Here is a 27,935-nt window from a genome sequence, read left to right on the forward strand (position 1 = left end):
TCTGTTTTTGTGTTTCCACAGGGAGAACAGCAGCCGATTTAGATTCCAGAGACACTAACGAAAACAATTTCTACAGACCAAAAAGAAGATAATTTGACTCAAATCCATAACAGCTGATATCCAGAGCTCCAGCTTGGCTATTCTTACATCTGCGACAGTGATTAACCACGGTGCCTTTTTTCAATATCTATTTTATTATTGCATTTTTCCCACATCATAAAGTTCTATTTTATTTTTTGAGCTCATACAAACCTAGGTGAATGTTTTTCTGATCAGCTTTGTTTTTTGACTGTGTTTTATTTTTTGCCTGTGGAGTTTTTAAACATTGCAATGGAGATTTTACCTAGGTAAAGCTACAAGGCTGTTATTATTGTCTTATGTGTTGTATGTTCTGTGTGCACTGTTTTGTGTTGCATGTCAGTATGTGTGTATGTCCATATTTTTATATGAGGAGCGCTCATGAAAAAATGGATCCGAATTTTCTTTTTTTTATTCACGTGATTTAAGTGGTTTAATCTAAATTAGGTAAACAGCTGTTAATGACTGTTTTCAAAGGTGGTTAACAGAACTGTTTGCTTACTATTGTTTTTAAAGGTGATTAACAGATCTGTTTGTTTACTTTCACTTTTCCTTTTCATTATATTTAATAATTCTGTTCAGGATAATGTCTCTTTAACATTATTGCCAGAATTCCCATCTCCATCCCAGTGCCAGTAAAGACTAAGAAAACCAAACTACAGCTTCTATGATAGCTATCACAGTAAACTGTATAAACTGATGCATCAATGAATATAACTCAACAAGTAATGCTCAATCAAGGACTTGATTTACTTTTGGAGGAAATGGACATATTGATAGACTCCTCCGATTTGAACTGCTTGCAGAACTTGCCTGGACTATATATGAGTTGCATGCATTGTGAACTATCGTCTGGTGCAGCGAATTGTGGTACTGCTGGCATATCCTTGCTGATGGTGTCACCAGTGATGCAATTTCCTTGCCAGCACACCCCATGTTAATTGTGGTAATGCTGGCATCTTTGCTGATGGTGTCACCAGTGACACAATTTTTCCAAAGGAGCCATCAATTGGCTTGGTGTCGTGGCATTTCTCTATCCTCCTCCCTTCTACTAGTGATAGTCTAAAATTTGGGGGCCAACAGAGGTGAGGCAAGAACCTCACCCCCCCCACTGGCACCAAGGTTAAATTTGGGGGCCAACAGAGGTGAGGCAAGAACCTTACCCCCCCACACTGGTGCTTAGGCCTATCCACAAGCATGGATGAATGCTGGACTGGTAGTCATTGACGGGTTGATCTGGTTGCAGTGGATTCAACCCAAGACAGGAAACTGACGTCTAAAGGTCAGTTCTCCCATGACGGGTAAGAACCATATGTTGAATTGAACAACCTACCAGGCACAGTCCTTTAGCCACATTGCTTGTTGTTTAATTAATCAGAAGGGGGGAGAAAATTAATGCTGCAGTCTTGGCTGGGCAGAGAATCAGGAGGCACTCACAGCCTTGTAGATTCAAACAGCAATTCTTTATTCCCGACTCACACCACCTCCACACAAGGTTCAGGGGCAATCCAATCTCCCGAACAATTCACCTCCTAAAAACTTTTTCTCCAGGAGAACTCAGCGGGAACTCAGGCTGCAGGCACGCCCTACTCCCAGCAGCAATCATCTTCAACCTCCAACTTCCCTAAAACTCCTTTTGTCTTAAACCGGGAACACCCTAAGGAGTGGGATACTTCCTCAAACCTGATCAGCTCTAAACCCGGATCTGCCTTGGTCCTTGAGCAAGGTCACCTTACATGCAATGTCAACAGCGAAATCCATTTAACATGGGGTACGCTGGCAAGGAAATTTTGAAGCTTCATTCCTACTTGACAATGGCCCTCAGCAGGGGAGAAAATAAAATTACAATATAATGCATATGAAACCACATATCAAGCTTCAGTTTCACCCAAAATAAATCCTCTGCAGAAAAGAACCCCATTTATTTTCAGCACCAACAGTTAAATTATATGAAGTTACATAAAGTGTACAAAAGGTATATAAAGTTCTCCTTGAGAAAGACACTCCTATTACTAACTACTGACTAAAAGGAACAGAATATTCTTGCCAATAATTAAAGGAAACTGATAGGCAAATCAAATGCCCAAAAAAGAAAATTAAAAAAGGCATCTTATCACTACCTCTAAAATATCCCTATTCATGAATGTTCTTGTTATATCTAGAAACCATCTGAGAGCCAGTATTAGTGGTAGAATACTGCCATGAAGATTAGATAAGACGGAGCAATTAAAAGCTTCATCACTGCAGATAAAGTCTGAGACTCTAGAAAATCAACAACATTGCAGAATAAAAACTAAAAACTCAAAAGGAGAATCATTTTGAAAACTAAAGAGTTTTTAATTTCTTAAGTATAACACTTATGACATGAGAGGCGAGTCTGAGGGGAAATACACTATTCCCTTCTGATGAAAATTCTATTAAGGTTAAATTTGGAAAAGGGAAAGAAACCAGAGATGTATGGAGAAAGGGAACACATTTATATCTTCTTAATCTGTGTCAAATGAGACCATAGATTATATAAAGCTCCATAATTACACACTGGGAGGTATCCCATTTCTTGTGATATGAAAAAAAATGATGCAGAATCATGGAGGCTCATGACTGGAAATAATTTTTATATCTAATTTTGCTTCCATACATCATCCCTGCCAAGGTGCTGTTGATTTGATTTGTGGGTGGGGAGCCAAGAACTGCCACAAGAGAACTAATTCTGCATAAGCTACTATCAGAACAAATGTACTTAAGTGCCACTGCCCTGAAAGGAAATATTCAAAAGGAAGATGGATTAGACAGGGGTCCTTTCCTAACTGAGTTTTTCACTTTATAGGGAGCTCAGATAAAACACAACCTGACTGAAGGCAAAGAAGACAAATGAATGCCAGAGGAGCAATGCAAACAAAGTGCCACCCAAACACTCATTCAGTTGGCAAAGATCCTTTCTGGTCAGGTGCTGAAAGCAGGGCTCCTCAGGAAGACAGGATGAGTGCTGCCACCCAGAATGGCAAGAGTCCTAGGGATGAACAGAGTTAACAGGCTATAATGTGAGAGGAGAAAATGCAAATCAAGCCCATTTATCCAAAAGCCCAAAGAAGGTGAGAAAGATGACTACTACATGAAAAATGCCACTTAGGTACATGGAAAAACAGTTCCAAGTTTAAAGGTTACCAATCTTATTTGGTATACTTGAAAGAAACAATAGATGGTTCTTTATATGGAGTACTGCAACTGGGACTCTGTCTAAATATAAAGTTTGTACCCAGAGGCACCATGTTTCAAGATCATTCCCTAAGAGTCAGAAATGGCAACAAAATGAAACTAGTTTTCCATAGGGATTACTCTTATTTTCTGTCTTATTTTCTGCTGTGTGGTGTTTTATTTAGGGTGAGAACTTTCAAGGATGCAACCCGGAATGTCTCTAAACTGGAACATTCCTACAGTCATCAAAGACCCTTGCTACTATTTTAAGTAAACAATCCACCTATCACATTTTTTTAAATGAAAAGGACAATAATCATAAGCCTCTCAATGAGGTCACTCCTAGTGAATCTCCCCATTTAATATATCAAAGCATGATATAAACAATGTCATGTCTTTCATGAGAAGATCCATACAACTGGCTGGAAGTAGAACCCCTGGGGGAACCTTCAGGCATAGAATATAGGAAAAGCAGGAAATGGATGACCCAGAAGTTGCAAAAAAAAAGGGGGGGGGAAAGCACACAATGAACATAATATTCTGCTTTTTTAGAGTAAAAACAGCACAAATGATTAGGTAAAATACACAAAAAAATCAACTTTAAATATGCATGCCTGAGTTACTATCTCAGACTTAATTTACAGGATTAACTCTAATGTCCATGAATCCTTCCCTTTTGAAGCAGCAAAGCTAAGAATTGTCAGGTTTTCACCATGACGACCTTTATGATGTGTAGAGCCTTCTGGAACTTGATGTGAGGGGTAGCAACCACAACCAGTTCAGTTCTGTTTCAGAAAGTCTCCTGACTTTCTATGCTGTGCCAGGCCTAAGGTGTGTTAGGAGCACAGGGCCTGGCAAAGAGGTCAGGTTAACTCTACAAAGACCCCAAGAAATCAGTCATTTAAATCTACACTGCTACCCATCAAAAGTAAGAATATAACACCTGTCAAACTTTTACTTACACTTCCGGCCCAAAGTTCTGGTGATACCTCTGCAAGTTTATAGTAGACAAATACAGGGTCACCTTTTTTAAAATTTACAAAACGACAATCTGGTCCTGTGAAATCTTCAACAGCTTCACCTCGATACATTAACACTGTATATGAACATTGAAAAAAGAAAAAACAAACATTAGGATTTGATTTTTCACAGTCCATATTGACTCATCAGGAAATATGAATCCCACTATGAACAAAAATCAAGTTTTTCCAGTACTCTCTGGAATCACTTTTAATTCACCTGCTCAAAGTATCTAAAATCCTTAGAGATTTTATTGCTATAAAATACAATATTCCCTGCAATTAGACGAGGGAAAAGGAAGCTTCTCTATTTTTCTCTGTGCTGAGAAATAAAAAGCAAAGTGGCCACCACCAACCATAGCTGGTTTCAGTGAAACTCTTGGTTCTTGCAGGCCTCAATTTTTTTCTGTTTCATAATCATAGAAAGCTTCATTTTGCAAATATGTAAATCCAAGTGTAGACATGGACAGGCTTAAGTATGGCTTCATGCAGAGGTAATAGGGAAGAGGTTAGAATATCCAGGAACCCCCAAAGGGTTAATTAACTTGAACTAACTGCTAAAAGACATTACCTTTAAGTGGCTGCAAGTGCTACCATGCAGCCGTAAACACTGTCAATTTCATTTGCAGCAGAGTTGCTGTCTCTGGGTTCAGGATCTCGGTAAATAACCAGGAAATATATTTTCTCTGAGCAAATATTGTTGACTATATCCAACATTAAGATTGTTTCAAAACATCCTCATTCGTATTTTTTTTTTAATAAACAAAATCAAAAATGGGTATCCTATCTGACAAGAAACAAGTTTAACCATGAGAAAATGTCAGGCAATACCTTCATGCTTAAAATGCAGGACTAGGATCACAATTGATCTAGAAACTGGTAGAAGCAACATTTTTCTTTTGGTTGACCAAATAGACAGTTTCTGATTTAAGATGAAATGGACAATAGATGTATGTAAAAAGCACAAAGAAATGGAAATAACACTTTTTCTAAAAGCCAATTAGCAGTAAAATACACGAGAATGTTTGTTTTATAAAAATATATGTCTGAGGAACAAACACAGATTTGGAGAGGGTAACTTGTTTTTTTGAAGCTAAAATAGGACTATTTTCAGAACTGTCAGCATCCTAATTCATATGTAATTAAGAGGCCAAGTTGAAGGTGAGAGACACTTTAAGGTGGGGAATTCTCATCACAAGTGGAAATGGCAATGTTTCTCTTGTCCCCCCTTAGGTCATAGAGGATTTATAAATCAGTAATATATTAGGTGACAACATAATGCATACTATGGAGCACCTATTAAGTTTTTTTTTTTTGGAGCACTTATTTGGAAGGCACACAAGGACACCTTACATACACACCTCACTACTTCCTACAACACAACACAGACCCACCTGTTGTTTTTGGTCACATCTGTTTGGACACAGGCCATTTCTCAAGTTATGTTACCCCACTGAACCTAACCAACACCATGTCTTAGTACTGACGAAGCATCAGTGATGAGATTGTCCAGATATCCCACGTAGGATAGCGCTTAATAGCAAAGAATAGCAAAAATGAAAGAAAATATCATGGCAGCTGCTTTGCTTCTCTGAGTGTTTATTTATTCCAGCCTTAGGGTTACCTCTAGGAACTTCTTAACATATATTGGAGACATCTTTTTTCTTTATTGGAGTGGAACAAACAATTCAAATTACAAAATTTGGTTTTGGTAACACCAATTTAGGCATAAAGAGCTCAATGGTAAACTTCTTGGCCTTTTTAGCATGAATATTTTAAAATATGTACTGCTTACAATTTATGGACAACAAGGTCATCAAGTTGCAAGGTTACTAGAAACCAAGCGGGAGTCCATAAGAAGTATTCTGGGCCAGTAAATATATAGAGGAAAGAGGTTCCAACAACACTAGTGACTGAGTCTAAAACTGAATTGGCTTATAAAAATCTTGGAGTATTTATTATTGTTATTGCAACAAACCTCTTCATCTGAATCTGAATGGCTACATCCTCCCCACTGCCCACCTCCAATCCAGGACTGGGAAGCAATTCTGTCCGATTCCTGCGCACAGAAGAGGCTGCAGTTCCCAGGTGGCTGGTGCAGATCCTTGGCCTCTTTCAAAAGCAAAAGATTATTGGCCCACCTGCTACCCTACCTCAAATATGAAGGGAGGCTTCTATGCACAGAAATGACAGGATTGAAGCAGAGTCGGGGCCGAGACCTCGGAACACATTGCGTGCCTGGACTCGGTGCTCTTCCCAAGCCTAAACTCTAGTCCCTGTTAAAAGGCAAAACCAGCCTTTAATGACGCAAAAGGACGAAGGGGCCAGTGAGCCTTTCCCAAGGAGCCCCACCATCAACCTGCCACGGGAATTAGGGCCACCGAGCCCTGGAGAGCATCTGCCCTGATACTGCCCAGGTCCCTGTAGAGGGGGCAGAAAAGCGCTCTGCTACAGCGTAGGCACATCCCCATCACCCACTGAGATCCTAGGCGAATCCTGGAAGGGAATAAACTGAGACCTGTCCCTGGGGAATCGTGTTTCCCAACCCCCGCCTCAGTCAGTAGAGAAAAATAAAACGCTGGCAACAAGTGGGAGTCGAAGCCCCCCACAACCCGAGCGGGCTGGCTGGGGCGCCAGCAGAGCCAGAGGGGACACACGCAGGGTCCCGAGGCTCTGTCACTCCTGCTCCCCACCCGTCATCCTGCGACCCCCTCACCCAGCACTCGGGGCTGGGCACCGGGAGATCGGAGCCCCATGCGGCCCCAAAGAGCCACAGTGGAGACCCTGGGCTGCCCGCCCGCCTGCGCACTCACTGCTGCATTTGTCGTCTGCACAGAGTTTGTGTTTCGACCAGCGCTGGCCGGTGTTCGGGTCCGGTTGGCCTGGCACTCGCCAGTTCGGCCGCAGCACGAACAGCCAGAAGAGCACCATGAACAGCCAGAAGACCAGCACCTGCGCCACAGCCATGTTGTGGTCACCTGGGTGAGCCGGTGGAGTAGGCTGCGGCAGGCGTCTGTGGGCGCGTAGGAGATGGGGCTCAGGGGGGGTGTGGGTAGCCAAGCGCAGAGGGGTGGCGCCAGGGAAGGCTTAAGCCTTTCCCGGGTGACACTTCAGCAGGGATATCTGGGGGTCGATCCACAGACTCTACTGGAGAATGCACGGAGCTGGAGCTCCGTCCTTCTCTAGTCCAGACCTTCTCCTCAACTGAAGACCTTCTCCTCTAGTCGCTGCCTTGGCAACTAGGACTCTCCTTCTCGTCCAATCACCTGCCTTTGCTTCTGTGCCCTCACAAGCGACCCTCCACATGATTCTAGTCATCACCCACCCATCCCCCCCCTGCCAACTGGTCCTTTCTGGCTTTCCTCAATGTCTCATTTCTGGTTCATCCTGAACTAGCCCACTCCACCATCACTCCCATCCCCCATTCCTGGTCTGGTACCTCCTTTTCTGAACTACCAAATCCCACCCCTGACTTGTCACAGCTAGTCTATGGTTCCAGGCTCCCTCCCCTTCAAACTCCTAGAGGTTCCTTGAAGCCCCACCCCAAGATCCCTCTGATTAGGAAAGGGGAAGGTGAATGGAACTGTGAGTGAGGGTGTAAACTGGAGACAGTGGCCTGCTTTTTTTTAAGGCGGGGACAGGTGGGGGCAGAGAGATGGACATTAGTCTTCAGGCTAAGATCTTGAAATTCTTATCTTTATCTGTAAGGGAAGAAATTATTTAATTCAAAAGCATATTTTTAACTCTCATTTTGTGCTACCATTCATGCCAGATGCTGGACAAAGCCCTAGCATGGTGTGGGAGTGGATGAAAATCAAAAGACAAGATATCTGGTCCTGGTCCAAAAAAGTCCACAACTTAGTGGGAACCAACTGACAAAACAGATTGTCAGAGAAGAAAGCTAGTAGCTAACATTTCTTGAATGCTTTCTTTATGTCCAGTTGTTATTCTGAAGGTTTTATACATATCAATTCATTTAATCTTCATAACAATAGTACCTTACAGTAGTAGTAGGTCCTATTCCAATCCTTATTTTAGAGTAAATTGAGGCAGTCACACATCCAGTGAGTAATGGAGCTAAGTATCAAGCCCAAGGAGTAGACTCCTTTTCATCACAACCTATCAACTAACAAGCAATTGTACTTTCTGACAAGAGGAGCAAAATCTGATTTAAATCATAATATAGCTGAATTACTGATATGTACAGTTAAGGGGGGAAAGGCACAAGCTAGCCAGCCCAAGGAAGAGTGTCTGCAATGCTCCCATCCTGGGTGGAGCCATTCTCGTTTGTCTGTGACCAAGGGCTTGTTACTATAGTCTCTGCTAAGGTTATTCATCAACCTCCAACAATGAACCCATCAGTTGTTTCTCCAAATTAACTGAATCTTTAAAACTTAGATAAAAGAATGTAGTCCACCATGTTCATAATGTTAAATAAAGAAAATGATGGGAAAAAGAGGTGTGCACAAACATTTGTCTACAGGGGCCATGAGAGGTCCCCGTTGGTCCAGTGTACTTCTGCGCTTTCTGGAGAACCAGTGGATCATACAGAGAAACTGTCTGAGTCATTCTTCATTTCTTTTCTACCATGTATTTATTATGTTATAAAATGTATCTAGTAGGCATCTCTAACAACATGTTGAAAACTGAACTCATTTTTCTCTCAAAATCTGCTTTCAGTCTTCCCTATCTCAGAAATAAGAATGACAATTTAATTCCCATTATCCAGGTGCTCAAAGCCCAAAACTTACAAACCACCTTTGATCTCTTTTCTCTCACATTCCAACTCCAGTCCATTAGACAATATTATGTCTTTATTTTTATAATTTTATTGAGATATAGTTGACCTACAATAAATTGCACATTTAAGGTGTACGATTTGATAAGTTTTGACATGAATATACCCATGAGACTATCACCAAAATCAAAAAAGTATTTCATCCTTCTTTGTAATCCCTCCCCTCTCCTTTTCTGGGCTGACTCCAAACATCTCCTGTCATCATAGATTGTTTTGCATTTTCTAGAATTTGATATAAATTATAAAGCATTTTATTTATTTATTTTTCTGACATCCTTCTTTCCAAATAAGCATTTGAAACATGCCCAGAATCTGACCACTCCTCTGCATCTGCTAAGCCAATATACAGGCCAAACCCACATCATAAGTCACCTGAATGATTCCCATAGCCTTCTTCTGTCCTTGCTTCTGCCCTCATTTTCCCCAATATCTATTGTCCTGATGGCAACTAGAGTGATATTCTTAAATATAAATTTGATTGTGTCTCTCTGCTCAAAAACTTCCTATAGCTTCCCATTTCCAAATAAAAGGCAATGACTTTAGCCAGGCCTGGTCGTACTCATCTGTAATCCCAGCAGCTCAGGAGGCTGTCAGGAGGATCCTGAGTTCAAAGCCAGCCTCAGAAATGTAGTGAGTCCCTAAGAAACTCAGTGAGACCCTATCTCTAAATAAAATATTTTAAAAAGGACTGTGGGTGTGGCTCAGTGTTTAAGTGCCCCTGGGGGTTCAATCTCTGGTATCAGGAAAAAAAAAGCCATGACTTGATTATGGATTGCCCTGCCTTATTATGGACTGTTCTTATTCAATGTGACTCCCCTCATCCTTTTCTCCCCATTTCCTAACATTCTTCTCTAGTCTGTTAGTTCCATTTAAATACACCAATCCCACCCCTGCTTCAGAGCATTTATACTTGCAACTTTGCCTCAACCTTAACTGCCCAAATCATCTAACTAGCTAACTAGTTATCACTTTATCATGTCTCTGTAACAGTGGCATTTCATGTGATAAAGACTTTTCCTGGCCATCCTACACAAAATAGAGCCTCTTGTCATGACTATCAAGCCCATTACCCTGCCTTTCTTTCTCTTCAGACTTGCCTTACTACGTTAGACTTCTCTTACCACTTGCCTTACATTTGTTTATCTACTTGAATGCTCTGACCCAACCTCAAATACAATTTCCAACAGGAGCAGGAAATTAGTTGTTTTGTTCACTACTGTTACATCAGTGACTAGGGAAATGCCTAGAATGTATGAGAGAGTTAACAAATGATTTGTTGGATAAACTCATGGTTCCAATAATATTATAAATATACTACACTATTAACCTAAACACATATATTAACTATTAAGCCCCCATATATAAATAGTACTGAGAGGAAATAAGCTATGAGAACAAGGCATTTAAGGTCCACCTCTCAGCAGCATGCATCCTCAACTCCAGGAATGTACCCCTGAATGTGTTTGTTGAATAAAAACATACTTGTGTGGAGAGTAGTTGTTTGGTTACATGATACTGGAATATTTAAGTAGATCTTTTAAAACTAGTTTTAATTTTTTCTTATTTTTCTTATTATAGAATATGGTATGTTGTAGATTTTTTCTTATTGTAGAATAGAAATTAATGATAATTCATTGGTGGAAAAATCAGAAGACCAAAATGATCTAATTGCATATTACCTTCTTGATATTTACTTTGACTCATAATCAGATATACTTTTATATGCATAGTCAGTGCTTCCAGTTACTGAAGAACTAGCTGCTTAGTTTGTAGAGTTTTCAATATTTTGATTTATCAGTATTATTTTTTAAACTTATTGCCTTAAAGACATATTAACTAGTCTGGTGGATAATGAGAAGAAAATTTCTCAACTGGCCACAATAAAGTAGTGGTGGTTCTTTCTACCAGGATACATACAATTAGTGGATGAATCAGCATTCACTTTTACTCATAGCATTTAAATATGTGATATTGATGTTTAACATGTTTAATATAAGGTTATATTAAAAACCTTCAGAAAAGGAACAGGATAGAATGTGGTGGTGATTGTTGGCATGGAGATAAATAATCTCAAGTGAATTATTCTTTAATACCTCAAAGGGAATTCTTACGGGGTAAGGGTTGAGTAATTGTTAAAGGTAAATGTGACCAGTTTGGGTGGAGGGGACATAAAATTCTAAGATATGAAGGGTTCCTAATGTCAGAGTACAATCTAAATGAGACAAAAACATATCTGAAACAAATAATTGGCAGCATAATAACATATACCATTGGAAATTTGTGAAGGCACTTGCCTAGGAGCATTCAGTAAGCCTACCGCTGCTGTTACCAGGAAGAACCTCATCTATTGTAAATGATGTGCCAGAGAATAGTGTTAAACATTTATGGAAGACTAAATCTCTCCAAGAGGGGCAACAGATTTACCCTCGCATATGAAACATTGGAAAAAAAAGTGGACAAAATACAAACAACAATTCTCAGATATTAGATAATAAGCAGCATAAGAGTGACCTCTAAGATAAAGTTAGGCATGAGAGATGAGTGCTAGGATTATCCCAATTTACTCCCTGGAAAGAATTTTTCAGGCCACATCCAGAGAAGGAAAACTCAAATAGAAAATCTCCTGAGTTAAAGAGATGGATTTTAAAGTCTGAAGAGACTGACGCAGCTAGAAGTCCCAGAGCAGAATAAAGGAGAGAGTAGAGAACTGCAGAGGGAGGGAGAGTGTGTACATGCACTAGCTCCCTAGACATCTATGGAGGGTTCCCCTGAAGTCTGTGGCTATGTAACAATGGGCTCACATGTAAGGCCAGAGAAAGAACCTTCAGAAAGGAACAGAATGGAAGGTGGTGGTGATTGTTGGCATGCAGATCAATTTTTGTAATCACCAGCTAGAATGGAAAATCTATAATAAAAGGGCATCAAGTAACATAGTCAGTAAAAGGGACAAAATAGCCCAAGATTGAAGGTAACTCCTGTCTAGAAGAATCTTAAAAAGATAAAAATGTTTCCAAGATAGTTCAGAAAAAAAGCTGTACACAGCTCAAGAATATTTAAAAAAATACAAAATGTTTCCAAGATAGTTCAGCAAAAAGCTGTACACAGCTCAAGAATATTTAAAAGAATACAAAATATCCAATACTGAACAAGGTAAATTCACAATGTTTGGAATCCAATAAAAATGTATGAGGCATGCAAAGAGCGAGGAAAATATAACCCATGTTGAAAAGAAAATTAATAAAAATGATCATTAATTACACTGTGATAGAGTTATTATACAAAGACATTAATACAGTTGTATACCATATGTTCAAGATGCTATGGAAAAGCATAAGCATGTAAAGGAGAAAAAGAAGATATAAAAATGTCTGAATTAGATAAAACAGATAAAATTAGATAAAATCAGATAAAACAATGGCTAAGGTAAAAATTACACTGAATGAGATTAACAGCAGATTCAACATTGAAGAAGTCAATATCAGCAAACTGAATATGCAGTGATAAAGACTCCAAAATCAAACACGGAGAAAGAGACTGAACTGAACAAAGCATCAGTATGCACAGCTTCAACCAGTCCAATATATATGTTATGGTAGTTCCTAAAAGAGGTGGGAAAAACACATTTGAAGAAATAATAAATAAAAATGTTCTATATCTGATGAACACTCAGATTCAAAAAGCTCAATGAATAAGAAAAATGATAAAGATGACACAAATTTACACTAAATGCTTAAAACCAGTGCTAAGAAAAAAATTGAAAAGCATCTACAGAAAACAGATACCATTATGTACAAAGGAGTGAAAGTAAAATGTCAAAATTCATTCAAGAACCATGCAAACCAGAACATCAACATTTTCAAGTTCTGAAAGAAAAAAAAAACTGATATCCTAGAATTGCATTCCAAATGAAAATATTATTTCAAAATTATATAGTCTTTAATGCAAAAGAATTAAGTTAAGCCCTACCCCACATAAAAATTACCTCAAAATGGACCACAGACATAAATGTAAGAATTCAAAATGGACAACACATATATATGTAAGAACCAAAACTAAATGTAAGAAAGCATAGGTAAATCTTGGGGTAGACAATGACTTTGTATTTAAGACACCAAAGGCCCAAGCACCAAAAGAAAAAATAATAAAGTAATGAACTTCATCAAATTTAAAACTTTTAAAGGCTACCATCGAAGAAAGTGAAAATACAATCATAGAAGAAAACATTTACAATTCATGTAGTTAGAATATATATAACTACCTAGAATATACAAGCAATTCTTATTGTTCAATATGAAAAGACAAATGGCAAGAAATTAGAATAGACATTTCTCCAAAGAAAATATGCAAAAGCAAATAAGCAAATGAAAGAATACCCAGCACCATTAGGGAAATGTACAACCTCAGTGAGATACTACTTCACATCTATCAAGATGGTTATAATCAAAAAGATAATAATAAGTTGGCAAGGATGTGGATCAATGGGAGCCCTCACACACTACTGGTAGGAATAGACTACAGACCTAAATGTAGCAGCTAAACCTATACAACTTCTGGAAGAAAATATAAAAAGCTGCTTGGCAGAGGCTTTTAAAACTAACTAGCTCTCTCTGCCTCACGCTCTCTTTTTTCCTCTCCTCAAAAACTTTGTCTCATGCTGGGCGTGGTGGTGCATACCTGTAATACCAGTGGCTCAAAAGGCTGAGGCAGGGGGATTGCAAGTTCAAAGCCAGCCTCAGCAAAAGTGAGGCACTAAGCAACTCAGTGAGACCCTGTCTCTAAATAAAATACTAAATAGGACTGGGGATGTGGCTCAGTGGTGGTATGACCCTGAGTTCCATCCCCAGTACCAAAAACAACAACAACAACAAACTTTGTCTATTGTATATTCATTGTTATGGAAATGGAAAGGTAAGCTGACAGACTAGGAAAAAGTACTGGCAAAACATATCTCTCTCAAGAGAATGATATCTAGGATATACAAATGATTCTTACAACTTATTAATAAGAAAAATCACCCAATTTGAAAAGATGGGCAGAAGACTTTTTTTCTTCACCAAAGTAGACACAAATATGGTGAATGTGCACATGAAAGGATATCCAACATAAGTTGAAATGTAAAACAAAACTGCAATGTTATTACACATACAGTAGGATGGACAAAATTTAAGACTCATCATAACAAATGTTGACAAAGATGAAGACTATGGTATCTCTCTTAGAACTGCAGACTATAACATGTAGTATAAACAATGGCACAAACTGTTAGAAAACTGTTTGGCAGTTGCTTTACAAATTAAATCAAATCTGTCGAGATATTTACTCAAGAGAAATAAAAGCATACATCCACACTGAGACTTGTGCACAACTATTCATGGTGGTTTTATTTGTAATAGTCAAAAAATCCCCAATGTTGGACTGTGGGAACATGTCTGTCTTACATGCCTCAGAACCCTTATAATCATATTAACCATATAGTAGACATTTGATTAATATTACATGAATGTAGAGATTGATTTTTTTACTGTTAATAGAGCTTCTCTTTTATTAAATATAACAGACAAAAGAAAATCACGTATAGCACAATGAATTATCACAAAGTAACATATCCACTGAACCCTAACCCAGGTCAAGAAATTGGACATCAAATGCACTTTCATGAGCCCTTTCTCATTGCTCCCCTAATTATTCCCTCCGCTCCCCGAGAGTTAGGCACTATTTTAACTTCTAATAACAAGGATTAGTTTTGCCTGTTTTGTTACTTTATACAGTGTAATCATACACATGTGTTCTTTGGTATGTGGCTTTTTTAGCTCCATATGTATTTTTATAAGATTTATCCAAGTTGTTGAATGTGAATGTACTTCTTATTTTCATTGCTTAATAATTTTCGACTGTATAAATATAACCTGGTTTACTTAAAAAAAATCCCCAATGTATATCAATAGGAAAATAGATAATAAATTTTGGAAACATACTTAGCAAGAATAAAGAACTATTGATAATAGCAAAAACAGGGAGATTCTGAATGAAATAAACTAGACAAAAAGTAATATGTATTGAAAATTCTTTTTTTTTGTACTCCCTAGTACAAATATCCAGGGGTGCTCTACTGCTGAGCCACATCCCCAGTCCTTTTTATTTTATTTATTCATTTATTATTAATTTTTTTTGCTATCAGAGATGAAACTCTTGGGAACTAAACCACTGAGCCACATCCCCAGCCCTCTTTTGTATTTTATTTAGAGATAGGTCCCAATGAGTTACTCAGGGCCTCGTTAAGTTGCTAAGGTTGGCTTTGAAATACCAATTCTCCTGTTTCACCATTCTGAGCCACTGGGATTACAGATGTGTGCCACCATGCCCAGTTTAGTTTTTATTTTGAAACAGAGTCTGGCTCAGTTCCCCAAGTTTACCTCAAACTTGCGATCCTCCAGCCTCAGCCTCCTGAATATCTGGGATTACAGACTCTGCCACCACCTTCCAGCAGATTCAGTTATATTTAAAGGTAGAAAGTTATAAACCAGGTGAATCCTAGTAAAGGTCTTAGTAAAAAAAATAAAATAATAGCACTATGCTTGGTCACAATATGGTAAGTCAGAAAATGACAAGAAATATCCATTTTCTGTGAGGTTGACCAGAACAGTATCATTTCTCAATGGATTTCAAAGGGTCTCCTTCTTTCTTTCCCCCCCCGCCCGCTCACCTTTCCTTCCCTCCTTCCTTCCCTCCCTCCCTCCCTCCCTCCCTTCCTTCCTTCCTGAGTTTTGGCGTGTGTGTGTATGTGTGTGTGTGTGTGTACATCATCTTCTGTGCCAATGTAAGAGATTTAGGCAATGGATCAACCTTTACACCTGTGCCGAAGGACCCCAATCTTGGATCTATCTCCAAGGGTGGAGATGACTCTAGATCCTCATTATAATCTCGAGAATGGGAACTCCTAAATTATAAACAGGTCTTTCTTGGTAACACCAGTTTCCTCCTTGGTAAAAGTTAGTGTAGTGGGAGGGTGGCAAGGGCCCTACCCTGCCACAAAATAAATTCTAAATTGTATTTTGGTACAAATTGTAAACACTAAAGAGTTAAAAGTAAAAGATGAGTCTTGGGATTTGAGCTAGACCTGGATAAGTACATAGGATTCAGATTCTAAAAAGAGAATAAAAGGCAAGTGAATTAAATGGCATAAAAGACTCAGCAGAAAGAAGTATGTTTAAAGGACAGTAAGGACACCTCATTTTGCTAAGAGGAAAGGATTCTATAAAGGATGATATATTTGTGTGCTTAGGTCAGATTATGAAATTCCTTGAAAATCAAGCATAAGGATTTAGACTTAATAGAATAAAAATGCATAAAATATTAGACTTTAAGTAAAGGGATCATATAACTTAAGTGGAATTTAAACAAGTATCTTGTCCTTAAATCCAGGGAAGATGGAGGTTTAGGCTGGGCATGATGAGTAGGGCTGAGGCACTCCCCACAATTAAAAAGTCATGTCGAAGTGTACTGTACTAATGGAAGTGAGTCATATACAAGGCAAGGTCTTCTGCCAGCACCTACTGTTTGTCTAGCCCTGACAAATATTATTCCACTTTCAACTGTACAAAGAAAGAAACTCAAACATCTGAAATTGCCACTAATATATGGCATGTATATGAGTTCCTGTTTCTGGTTCTGCCTAATTTACCTTGGCATTCTTTTCACGGAGGTCAAATATTTGGTGTGTTGAAATAAATGCAGAACAGACATTGGGGACTTGTGGCCTGCACATCTCAATTTCCACAGTGCACTGTTGGGCTTTATCCATTTAGTTTTCAAAAATATAAATTACTTCCTTACCAGAACAACAGCAGAAGTAAGGAATACAGCCAAAAGGATTGTAGTCAGAAGTCTAATTGTGTGACTATAGGCAAATCATTAACTTTTCTGAGTCTCAGATATTTCATCTATACAAATATGGGTCAAAGTTAAAATTTTATAATTCATTTTTAAAGAAGAAATAGAGATAATATATGAAAGGTTGCCCATTTATGTGGTTTGAATAATTAAACAGCAAAATCCTGGCGGTTACAGCCAATATAGACAATTGACAAAGCAACAAAAGTCTTGGCAATAAATGCTTTCATTACTAAGGAGACATTTTTAGATAGTTCCTACTATGGAAACTGTTCTCTTCTCACTGAAACAAAGTAAGGCTGATAACATCCTCCCAAAGTGTGCTTGGAAGATCACAAGCACCTCTGGGAGGAGACAGAGAGAGTGGAGGAGAAAATATGTTCTTCGGGATAACATATAGTCTACCAGAGCATACACTGAAGCAAAGCAAACCCTCCTGAATCTTCAGCATTTTAACTGATGCATGCAGTATAAAATTAGAAACAGGACCATAAACACTATTATGAAGACTATACTCAGTGGGGGACACTGAACAAACATATATGGGAAAGTAAGTTCTCTGTGATTAGTATGAAAGCTCAGTCTTACCCAAATCCACATGAAATTTGAAACGGTTTGGAATACATAAGAAGATCAGTGAATGACATCAAACCCAAATGATGAAATAGAGAATCTGAACATGATCTTTCTCTTATTTCTCACTGATCCCTTAGAACCACCAATAGAAATATAATATTAACTCTACATGTAAATTAAATTTTCTAGAAGTCATATTTTAAAAAATAAGACAGATGAGCTTCATTTAATAACACATTTTACATAATTCAATATATTCAAAATGTCATCCTTTTAACTTGTAATCAAAATAAAAATATAACTGTTATTTTACATTCTTCATAATAAGTCTTTGATATCTGACTTATGGCACATCTCAGTTCAAACTGGGCACATTTAAAGAGGGTCGCAGCATAAGAAAGTAGGAATTGTAAATTAACACTAGGCCATATCATATACTTGCACTTATTTTAAAGAAAAGCCAAGTTTAATAGTATGTTTTAGGTTTTAAAATATTTTTGGCCAACCTCTCTTGGTACTTACGCAGAAGTGAGAAAAGATGATTGAAGGTATCTCAACATCCCTCCTTTTTTTTCACTCAGAGGTTAAGATTTCTGTTGCAATAGATAGGGATTGCATTGTCATTTTAGATGAATCTCAAGTCTATAATCAAAAAGTGTAAGTCATCATTAGGTTCCTACATTTGTCATTCTTTTATTATTTTTCATTGTTATCTTAAATATATTTACTTCTTGACAAACATAAAGAAATAAAGAATTATATTTAAATGGATAATAAAAAAAATTTGACTGCATAAAATCCCTTTTCGTTTTAGGTAGACCTACTGGTACAAATAAGTCACCTGGGTGGTCTATTTTTCTTTGGTAACAGGGATTGAACTCAAGGGCTCTAGACCACTGAGTCACATCTCCAGCCCTATTTTTGTATTTTATTTAGAGATAAGGTCTCACTGAATTGTTTAGGGCCTTACTTTTGCTGAAGCTGGCTTTGAACTCATGATCCTCCTGCCTCAGCCTCCAGAGCCACTGGGATTACAGGCATGCAGCACTGCACCCGGCACCTGCTCTGTTCTCTTACTTAACTGCAACTGTGTTTTCCTTGGTAGATTACTTCTTTGCACCGGGGTTTCTTGATAGAACTCTATTGGTACTTTGGTTTGGACTGTTCCTACTAGCTGAAGGTTATATACTATCTATGGGCCTGGCCAAAAAATGTTAGTAGTTTCCTCAGTGATGGTGAAACAACAACAAAATGCCCCCAGGCATTTCTAAACTTCTCTTGATAAGACTAGTATTACTCTCCCAGTTTGAGAGTCACTTGCAGAGTTAGTTAAATTCTGATCAATTAACAAAGCACCTTTAGTTGTAAGTATCCTATATTTTGTAGTTTGCAAGTATTCTGTATTTTGTAATTTCTCTTATAAGCTAAAAAGAAAGGATTATAAAATCAACATTTAAGGCCGGGCTTCATGATGCACACTGTAATCCCAGTGGCTCTGGAGGCTGAGGCAGGAGGATATTGAGTTCAAAGTCACCCTCAGCAATTTAGCAAGGCCTTAAGTAATTTATGGATTTCCTACGTCAAAATAAAAAAAATATATAAAAAAGGGCTGGTGATGTGGATCAGTGGTTAAGCACCTAGATTCAATCCCCTGTGCCCATCCTCCACAAATCAACATTTTAAAAACCAGAATCACTAAAACATCAAAGAAACTCAAGGTCCTTGTAAACACAACTGACTTTGCTTCAAAGGATTTTTGCTTTTTGTTTTCCACTTCAAGTTAACACTACCTTTAAAAAAAAATCACATTTTTTAATTTATTTTTTCTGACCTCTAAGAGGGATCTTACATTTTTCTACTTCCCTTTCCAAGACTATTCCCTCTTTTGCACTGTGTAATCTTGAATTTAAATCTGAATTAGTTGCATTGATTTTCCCTTGTGTTAATAGTCAAATTATGATACAATTTGAATTATTGAAATGCATATGGAGGGGTTTCTTTTCTTATTTTTAATGAAAACTCATATCTTTAAAATTAGCACCTAGGGGACTATAGGTGGAGACTTAATATGTAGAGTCATCAGCATGATAATTGTAATTAAATAAACACAAATCAGTTCATGATAGCTGATTTCATTACTATTATAATCAGCTTTCTCCTCTATAAAACAGCACAATTAGTCCTAAATTGACATTCACTAATTGTATATTAGAGTTTCAAGGAAAACAATGAAGAGTTAGTGACTATCATAATGATTGAGATGTGTTTTGACATCAGTAATTATTATTATTTTTAAGATGGGAGTCTTGCTATTTTGCCTGATCTCCAACTCCTGGACTCAAGCAATCCTCCTGGCTTGGCCTTCTGAGTAGTTAGGACTACAAGTCACCATACCAGCCCAGTAATTATTGTTTAGTAGATCTCTTTTTGGACACTAAAATCACTACTAATATGATTGTATATGTTTGAAATTGGTTTTATGAGCAACATACAGATTTGATGCAACTCCCATCAAAATACCCACGAATTGGTGTGAATATACTTTGTATACAAAGAGAAATATGAAAAATTGTGCTCTATATATGTAATATAAATTGTAATGCATTCTGTTGTCATATATAAATTTAAAATAATAATAATAATAATAATAATAAATGTCATTTTTCCAGACCTAGAAAAAACAGTCCTGAAATCCATTTGGAAGAATAAAATATTCAGAATAGCCAAAACAATTCTAATTCAATAAGCAAGCTGGAGGCATCATCACAATACCTGACTTCAAATTATACTACAAAGCTATTGAAATAACCACTGCATGGCTCTGTCATAAAACCAGATACATAGACCAATGGGAAAGAAGAGAAGACACAGAAAAAGATCCAACACAGTTAACAGTCATCTGATTCTTGACAAAGATGCCAAAAATATATTGGGAGAAAAGACAGGCTTTAAACAAATGGTGCCAGGAAAATTGGTCATCTATATGTAGACAAATAAGACTAGACCCTGTACAAACTTGAAAGAGATCAAAAGCCCAGGAATTAGACCAGAAACTATGCAAATCCTTGGAAGAAAATATAGGTTTGAGACTCCAGCATATAGGTACAGGCAATGACTTTCTTATTAGAACTCCTAAAGCTCAGAAAATAATGACAAAAGTTAATAAACAGAATGGCATCAAATTAAAAAGCTTCTGCACAGCAAAGGAAACAATTAGTAACATGAAGAAAGAACCTACGGAATGGGAGAAAATATATTTGCTAACTACTCTTTTTTTTAAAAAAAGAGAGACAATTTTTTAATATTTATTTTTTAGTTTTCGGCGGACACAACATCTTTGTTTGTATGTGGTGCTGAGGGTTGAACCTGCACTGCATGCATGCCAGGCGAGCGTGCTACCACTTGAGCCACATGCCCAGCCCTGCTAACTACTCTTTGACACAGGATTAATATCCAGACTATATAAGAAACTTTAAAAAAAATTAATACCAAAACCTCAAATAACCTAGCTTAATTGGGCAAATGAATTAAACAGATTCTTCTCAAAAGAAGAAATAAGAATGGACAACAAATCTATGAAAATGTTCAACATCATTAGCAATTAGGGAAGTGCAAATCAAAACTACAGTGAGCTTTCATCTCACTCTACTCAGAATAGCAGCCACCAAGAATATGAATAATATGGGGCTGGGGTTGTGGCTCAACAGCAGATTGCTGGGGCTGGGGATGTGGCTCAGGTGGTAGCGCGCCCATCTGGCATGCGCGCGGCCCAGGTTCGACGATCCTCAGCACCACATACAAACAAAGATGTTGTGTCTGCCGAAAACTAAGAAATAAAAAAAAATGTTAAAATTCTCTCTCTCTCTCTCTCTCTCTCTCTCTCTCTCTCTCTCTCTCTCTCTCTCTCTCTCCCCCCCGCCCTTTAAAAAAAAAAAAAACAGCAGATTGCTTGTCTAGCACGTTCGAGGCCCTGGGTTTGATCCTCAGCACCACATTAAAAATAAATACATAAAAATAAAGGTATTGTGTCCAACTACTTAAAAAAAAAAGAATATGAACAATAATAAATGCTAGAGAAAATGTGGAGAAGAAGGGACACTTTTTTCTCTGTTGATAGGATTGTAAATGAATATAACCACTATTGAAATCAGTATGGAGGTTCCTCAAAAGACTAGGCAGGAAACCACCATATAACCCAGCTATACAACTAATCAATGTTTATCCTAAAGAATTAAAGTCATAATACTAGAGTAGTACATGCATACCCATGTTTATAGCAGCACAATTCACAGTTGCCAAACTATGGAACCAAACTAGGTGCTTATCAAGGATGAATAAATAAAGAAAATGTGGCATATACACACAATAGAGCTTTATTCAGCCATAAAGATGAATTATGTCATTTGCTGGAAAACGGATGAAACTTGAGAACATTCTGTTACACAAAATAAGCTAAGCTCATAAGATCAAGGGAGCATATGTTTTCTCTCGGATGTGGAAGCAAGAGAGGAAAAAGGAAAAGAAAGTGAAAATCAAAAGGAGATCAGTAGAGTGTAGGAAAGGGACCAGGAGATGGAGGAGTGAAGGGAAAATACTAGGGAATGATATAGGCCAAACTGGAGTGTTATATTGTGCATGTGGAAATATGTAACAACAAATACTGCCATGATTTACAACTATAATGTATCAACAAAAAAATGGAGAAAATAAAAGAAAGCAAACAAAAGAACAGAATTGCTTTCATGTATGCATGTATGTATGTATGTATACAGCCTAGCCAAACATCTATTGTGAGCATAAACATTAATACTCTGGAACAGTGATGATCCTGACACTATTTTTTTTAATTGTTCTCTTTATTCCTTTTTTCCCTCCCTCCCTCCCTTCTTTCCTTCCTTCTTTCATTCTTTCCCCTCTCTCTCTCTCTCCCTCCCTCTCTCTCCTCTCTCTTCTCTCCCCTCCCTCCCCCCCTCTCTCTCTTATTTCCCAGGCTGGCCTAAACTCCTAGGCTCAAGTAATCTTCCTGCCTCAGCTTTCTGAGTAGTTGTGACTGTTGGAGCACACCACGATGTCCAACAATAACACTTACTTTTGTAAACAAAGTTTTATTAGAACACAGAAACTTATTTACCCACAGTCTAGGCTGTTTTGTGCTACACTGGCACTTGAGTGGCAATGAAGACTTGCCTACAAAGTCTAATATATTTATTATCAGTCTCTTTTCAAGAAAAGTTTGTTGATCCCTGATTAGATTATAGATTAAAGTCAGCAGAATAAATACATAAACATTTCTTTTCTTACGACTAAAATTGGCTGTATGAAATGAGATAAATGATCTATTAAATGCCAAGATAAAAGTCTCTTCCCTATAGAAAGTGTGTATTCAGGACTAGAAATCTTGGCACTGTGTCATGTCAAATGTAGGAAAAAACCTGGCAGTTCATTTTGATGAGACTTAAGAAATTACTTTTCCAGGGCATTTTGAGGTTTATCTAAACTTTGTAGATAATACAGGGAAGAACATTTTAATCTGCAAATAGATTATGTTCATTATTAGTTTGTAATCATTTCACAACTATCATATAATATTAAAGCATCATAAGAGACTGCCTATCATAATAGAAACTTTTATGACTCTAGCCATTAACATGTATTTTTCTAGTTATTGTAGACTCATACTTTTAAGCTAGTGCTATTGGTAAAATATATGATTATATAAGTCTGATTGCCTTACTAATTTTGACCAGTTTATTTTTCAGATATCCATTTTGGGGTTTACTCTTTCAATTAATTTTTCGTTCCATGGACAATGAAATTGTTGTTGAGTATATAAGATGTTGCAGTTTCTATGTAAGTTGACCTAAGTGTCTACCACTATTGATTGGCAAAGATATAAGTAAGTTAGTATTTTTACTTGAAACTGTTATAGATCTAATGTACTTGATTTGTTTTCCTGACACAAAAGAGTATAAAACTAGAAAAACTAAACATTTTCAGGTATTAATTTCAGACATGACTGTAGGCCTGCTGCACAAAACACAATTAGGGAGATGAAGCTCAAGTAAGATGGTGGTCATACTGAGTTAAGGAGAAAATTATCAAAGTGCAAGATTATCATAGTGGTTGGAATTTTGTGGACAAGAATGTCTGAACTATTTATGGTGGGTGCAATGTAATTATGTGTGTGTTAGAGAGAGAATACTAAAAGCCTGGAGGAAATTCATTTTTTATATGAATGTACCAGATGAGACTCTTTAAGGCTTAGCAGAGTTTGACTACTATAAAGGAGACTGAAGATGATGCTAAATGGCAATGTTGGAAGAAATGGTTTCCAGCAGAGTCAGGTTGCAGCAGCTTCATTAATATATCAGGTACTTAATTAAGAGTTCAGGAATAAACCTTAGCAAAAAGAACCACACACAAAAGAGTAAAGGAAAAATGGTAGACCTAAATTTGAAATCAAAATTGATTCATGCTGAAAATGTATGTGGCAGCCAGAAAGAAAAAAGGAAAAGAAAGGTGTGTGTGTGTGAAAGGAATCTGACGACAATCAAAGGGAGATCAGTAGAATAGAGGAAAGGGATCAGGGGAGAGAGGAAAGCAGGCAAAAGAGAAATACTCGAGAATGATATTGGCTAAGTTTTATCACTATATTGTACATATGTATGAAAACATAACAACAAATCCCACCATTATGTACAAGTATAATGCACCATGAAATATGGAAATAAAGAAAAATACCAAACCTAGTAAGGTGAGGTGGAATATGCTTATAATCCCAGTGACTCAGGTAGATGAAGCAAGCGGATCACGAGCTCAAAGCCAGCCTTAGTAAATCGAGGTGCTAAAGCAGCTCAGCAAGACCTTGTCTCTCAATAAAATACAAAACAGGTCTGGGGATGGGGCTCAGTAATTGAGTACCCTGAGTTCAATCTCTGGTACCAAATAATAATAATAATAATAATAATAATAATAATAATAATAATAATAATAATAATAATACCAAATCTAATATGATCAAAACAATTCACCAGTAATTAGCCTGCATGAGACATAAAACAGAATATCCTTTATAGGAAGACAATATAATCCAGACTTCCTATGATGTATCATCTATAATTTAATTTTTTTTTTTTGGTACCAGGGATTGAACCCAGGGGTGCTTAACCATTGAGCCACAACCTCAGCCCTTTTTTTGCATTTTATTTAGATATAGGCTCTCATTGAGTTGCTAAGTGCATCCCTTAGTTGCTGAGGCTAGCTTTGAACTCTTTTTTTTTTTAACAATTTCAATTTTTTAATAATGGAAACATTTTGCTATTCCAGAAAAAATTTCAGGGGAGAAAAATCTTCCCTATAAAAATAAACTCATCAAAATTATAAATATTATAACTTTTTTACTTCTGCAATTTAAAATGCTCCCCTGCAATACCACCCCTTCATATAACACCTTTCCTGTACCATCACATTTTGAAGAGAAAACAGTATTACAGCAAAGCTCAGTTTTAATTTAACGTAACATTTGTAAAATGACTTTTTAAAATCTTTGGCCTTCAGAGCCCTTATTCTTATTTTACAACATTAAAAATGCTGCTGTAGTAACCAGTGTTTGGGAGAGAATATCACTCTTCTAGAACCATGAACAGACAGAATTTTAATACAGTAACTTACAAATTGTAACTTGTAGTGCACATGACAGGGAGGTTTGGATAAACACAGAGGAGAATATGCCTATTTCAGACAATCTACTTCAAGTAAAAAAAAAAAAAAAAGAATTCACAGATACTCATCAGCTACTACTTCAGGTTCTAACAGTGTCATGAATCTGAGAAACAAATGCTTCACAAACTATAAATTTACTGGGACGAGTAATTAAAAGACCAGGTGGTTGATAACAGTATATTCAAACCCAATCCACAGTCTGAATAGGAAAACCAGTATTAAAATCATGAAGGCATTCCCTGAACAACAAAGGCCAAATGTTGGGTGACAATGTCACTAAAACCTCATTGACACACTAAAAAGAAGTTACATGCAAAATTAAACAATGTGTGCCATGCATAATTTATTAGCTTTGAACTCTTGATCCTCCTGCCTTAGCCTCCTGAGTCGATGGGATTATAGGCATGTAGAATATCATTAAATTTTGCCAGAATGCAAAGAAGATAGAAAAATGAGAACCACAAGAGAAAATGTCACATATAAAAAAAAAGTTCCGTGAACTGACAGGATTAGCAGAAAAAAAATTTAAAAAGTTTTTATAACTAATTTCAAGGAATTAAAGAAAAGCTTAATCATAATGAATAAGTAGATATGGGTGTCAACATATAAATGAAAAAAATTTTTTAAAAGAAATAAAAAGTATAGTATTTGAAATGAAAAATTCATGAAACAAATCTATCATCAGATTATATAGTGCAAAAACAGCAAAAAGTTAACTTGGAGATAGACCAATAAAAATTATCTGGTCTAAAAATCAGAAAGAAAAAAAATAGAGACTTGGTTACTATAATTACAAAGTGACCTAACATACATATAATTAGATTTCTAGAGGAATAGAGGCATAAATTGTACAGAAAAAATATTTAAGACAATGATGGCTAAAATTATCTCAAATTAACAAAAAAGATGTTAACAGATTTAGGAAACTCAGTGAATACTAAAGTTAGTTACAAAGCAAATCACATCTAGATGCATCAGAGTCAACTGTAAATAATCAATTAGGAGGAAAAAGGTCTTGAAGGCAATTAGAAAAAAGTGGTGTGTTACGCATAGGTAAAAATGACTAAAATGATAGCTGACTTCTTATCAGAAATGAGAGATTTAAGTTAATGGAAAGGTTTAAGGTGCTAGAAGACAAAAACTGCTAATCCAGGATAAGTACTCTTCAAAACTGAAAGCAGATTAGACATTTTCAAATAAATAAAAAGTAAGAAAATTCAATACCAATAGATCTCTACTATTAACAATGCTAAAAGAACCTCTTCAGGATAAAAGGAGATGATCCATCAGGTAGAAACAGATGCACTGTGTGTTTTAGTTTACTGTGTAATAAACTTAATGGTTTAAAATAAAAATTCTTTGTTATTTCTCCTTATTCTATGATTTGGCTTTACGTAACCTGATGGGTCCTTTGCTCTAGGTATTTATTAGTGCTTATGTGGTTTCCTTTAGCAGGGATTGTTTAACCAAAGGTAGAACTGACAAAATAGCTTTGTTTACATGTCTGCTAGCTCAACTGGTTGGGTCAGCTTATCTCCTCAAATGCTTTTAGTCATTCAGTCATTCTAAAATTTTTTATTTGTTGATTAGATTTCTAGAGGATAAAAGTAGAAGGTATATACCTTCCCAAGGTGTTAGGTCTAGGATTGGCATGGCATCACTTTCACCAAAAATATATTTTGTTCATTAAAACAAGACAAAAGACCAGCCCAGACTCAGCAGGTGGGAAATAGATATTACTTCATAATGAGAGAAGCAACATGATACAGGAATGTGGAGAATTTGGGGTAGATATTTTTAAAGACAATGCACCATAAACAGAAATGAAAAGTACTAGAAGTACTAAAATGTAGGTAAATATAAAAGGCAATATGTATACATATTTATTCTTTTAATTTCTTGGAAACATGACTAAGGTAAAAAACATAGAGTATACAGCTGTAATATGTATGACGACAAAGCACAAAGGACTTGGGGAGATGTGAGAAAGTATCACAATTTAAATTATGAAAACTGTGATAAATTAAAGAATGCATTTCATAATTCCTGGAAACATTGCTAAAACAATAATGTAAAGCAATAAAGCTAAACGCTAATGAATAAATTAAATAAAATTTAATTTTTATTTAATGTAATTTTATTTAATTACATTAAATAAAAATATGAATAGAACGAAAACAAGAAATAGATAAAAATACATCATGAATAGTAAGCCAAGAAGAATGCAGAGGCTATACTAACATCAGATGAATTTAATTCAAGATAAAGAGTTTTATAAGAGATAAGAAATACATTTCATAATACCATAATGTGTTTTTAAGAACACAGAAACATGACACCATACAACCAAACATTTATATGCCCCAAATATATGAAAGCTGACAAAACTGAAGAGACAAATCTATACTTTGAATTTTTAACACCCTTTTAACAACTGATAGTAACACTATAAAAAAAAATCACTAATGATACACAAGAGTCTGAACAAAACTATCAACCACCTTAACCTTATTGACATTGACTGACAATGCCCAACAACTCCAGAATATATATTCTTTTCTAGTCCTCATGGAAACTTGCAAGATAGGTTATATTGTTGGCAAAAAATTTTAAATATTGAATTTCAGTTTGTTTGCTGATCACAGTAGAAATAAATG

General features: G+C 36.6%; 1 pseudogene across 1 annotated transcript in view; it reads right to left on the reverse strand.

Annotated features, from left to right (window-relative positions):
- Nucleotides 1-27,935, reverse strand: part of LOC144373690 (transport and Golgi organization protein 1 homolog) — an 87,829-nt pseudogene that overhangs the window by 42,112 nt on the left and 17,782 nt on the right. The window contains exon 5 of the transcript XR_013433271.1: nucleotides 4,236-4,369. The product of XR_013433271.1 is annotated as a transport and Golgi organization protein 1 homolog (transcript). The remainder of the gene's footprint in view (nucleotides 1-4,235; nucleotides 4,370-27,935) is intronic.

This window comes from Ictidomys tridecemlineatus, unplaced genomic scaffold (assembly GCF_052094955.1).
Source record: "Ictidomys tridecemlineatus isolate mIctTri1 unplaced genomic scaffold, mIctTri1.hap1 Scaffold_46, whole genome shotgun sequence".
Taxonomy (NCBI): Eukaryota; Metazoa; Chordata; class Mammalia; order Rodentia; family Sciuridae; genus Ictidomys; species Ictidomys tridecemlineatus.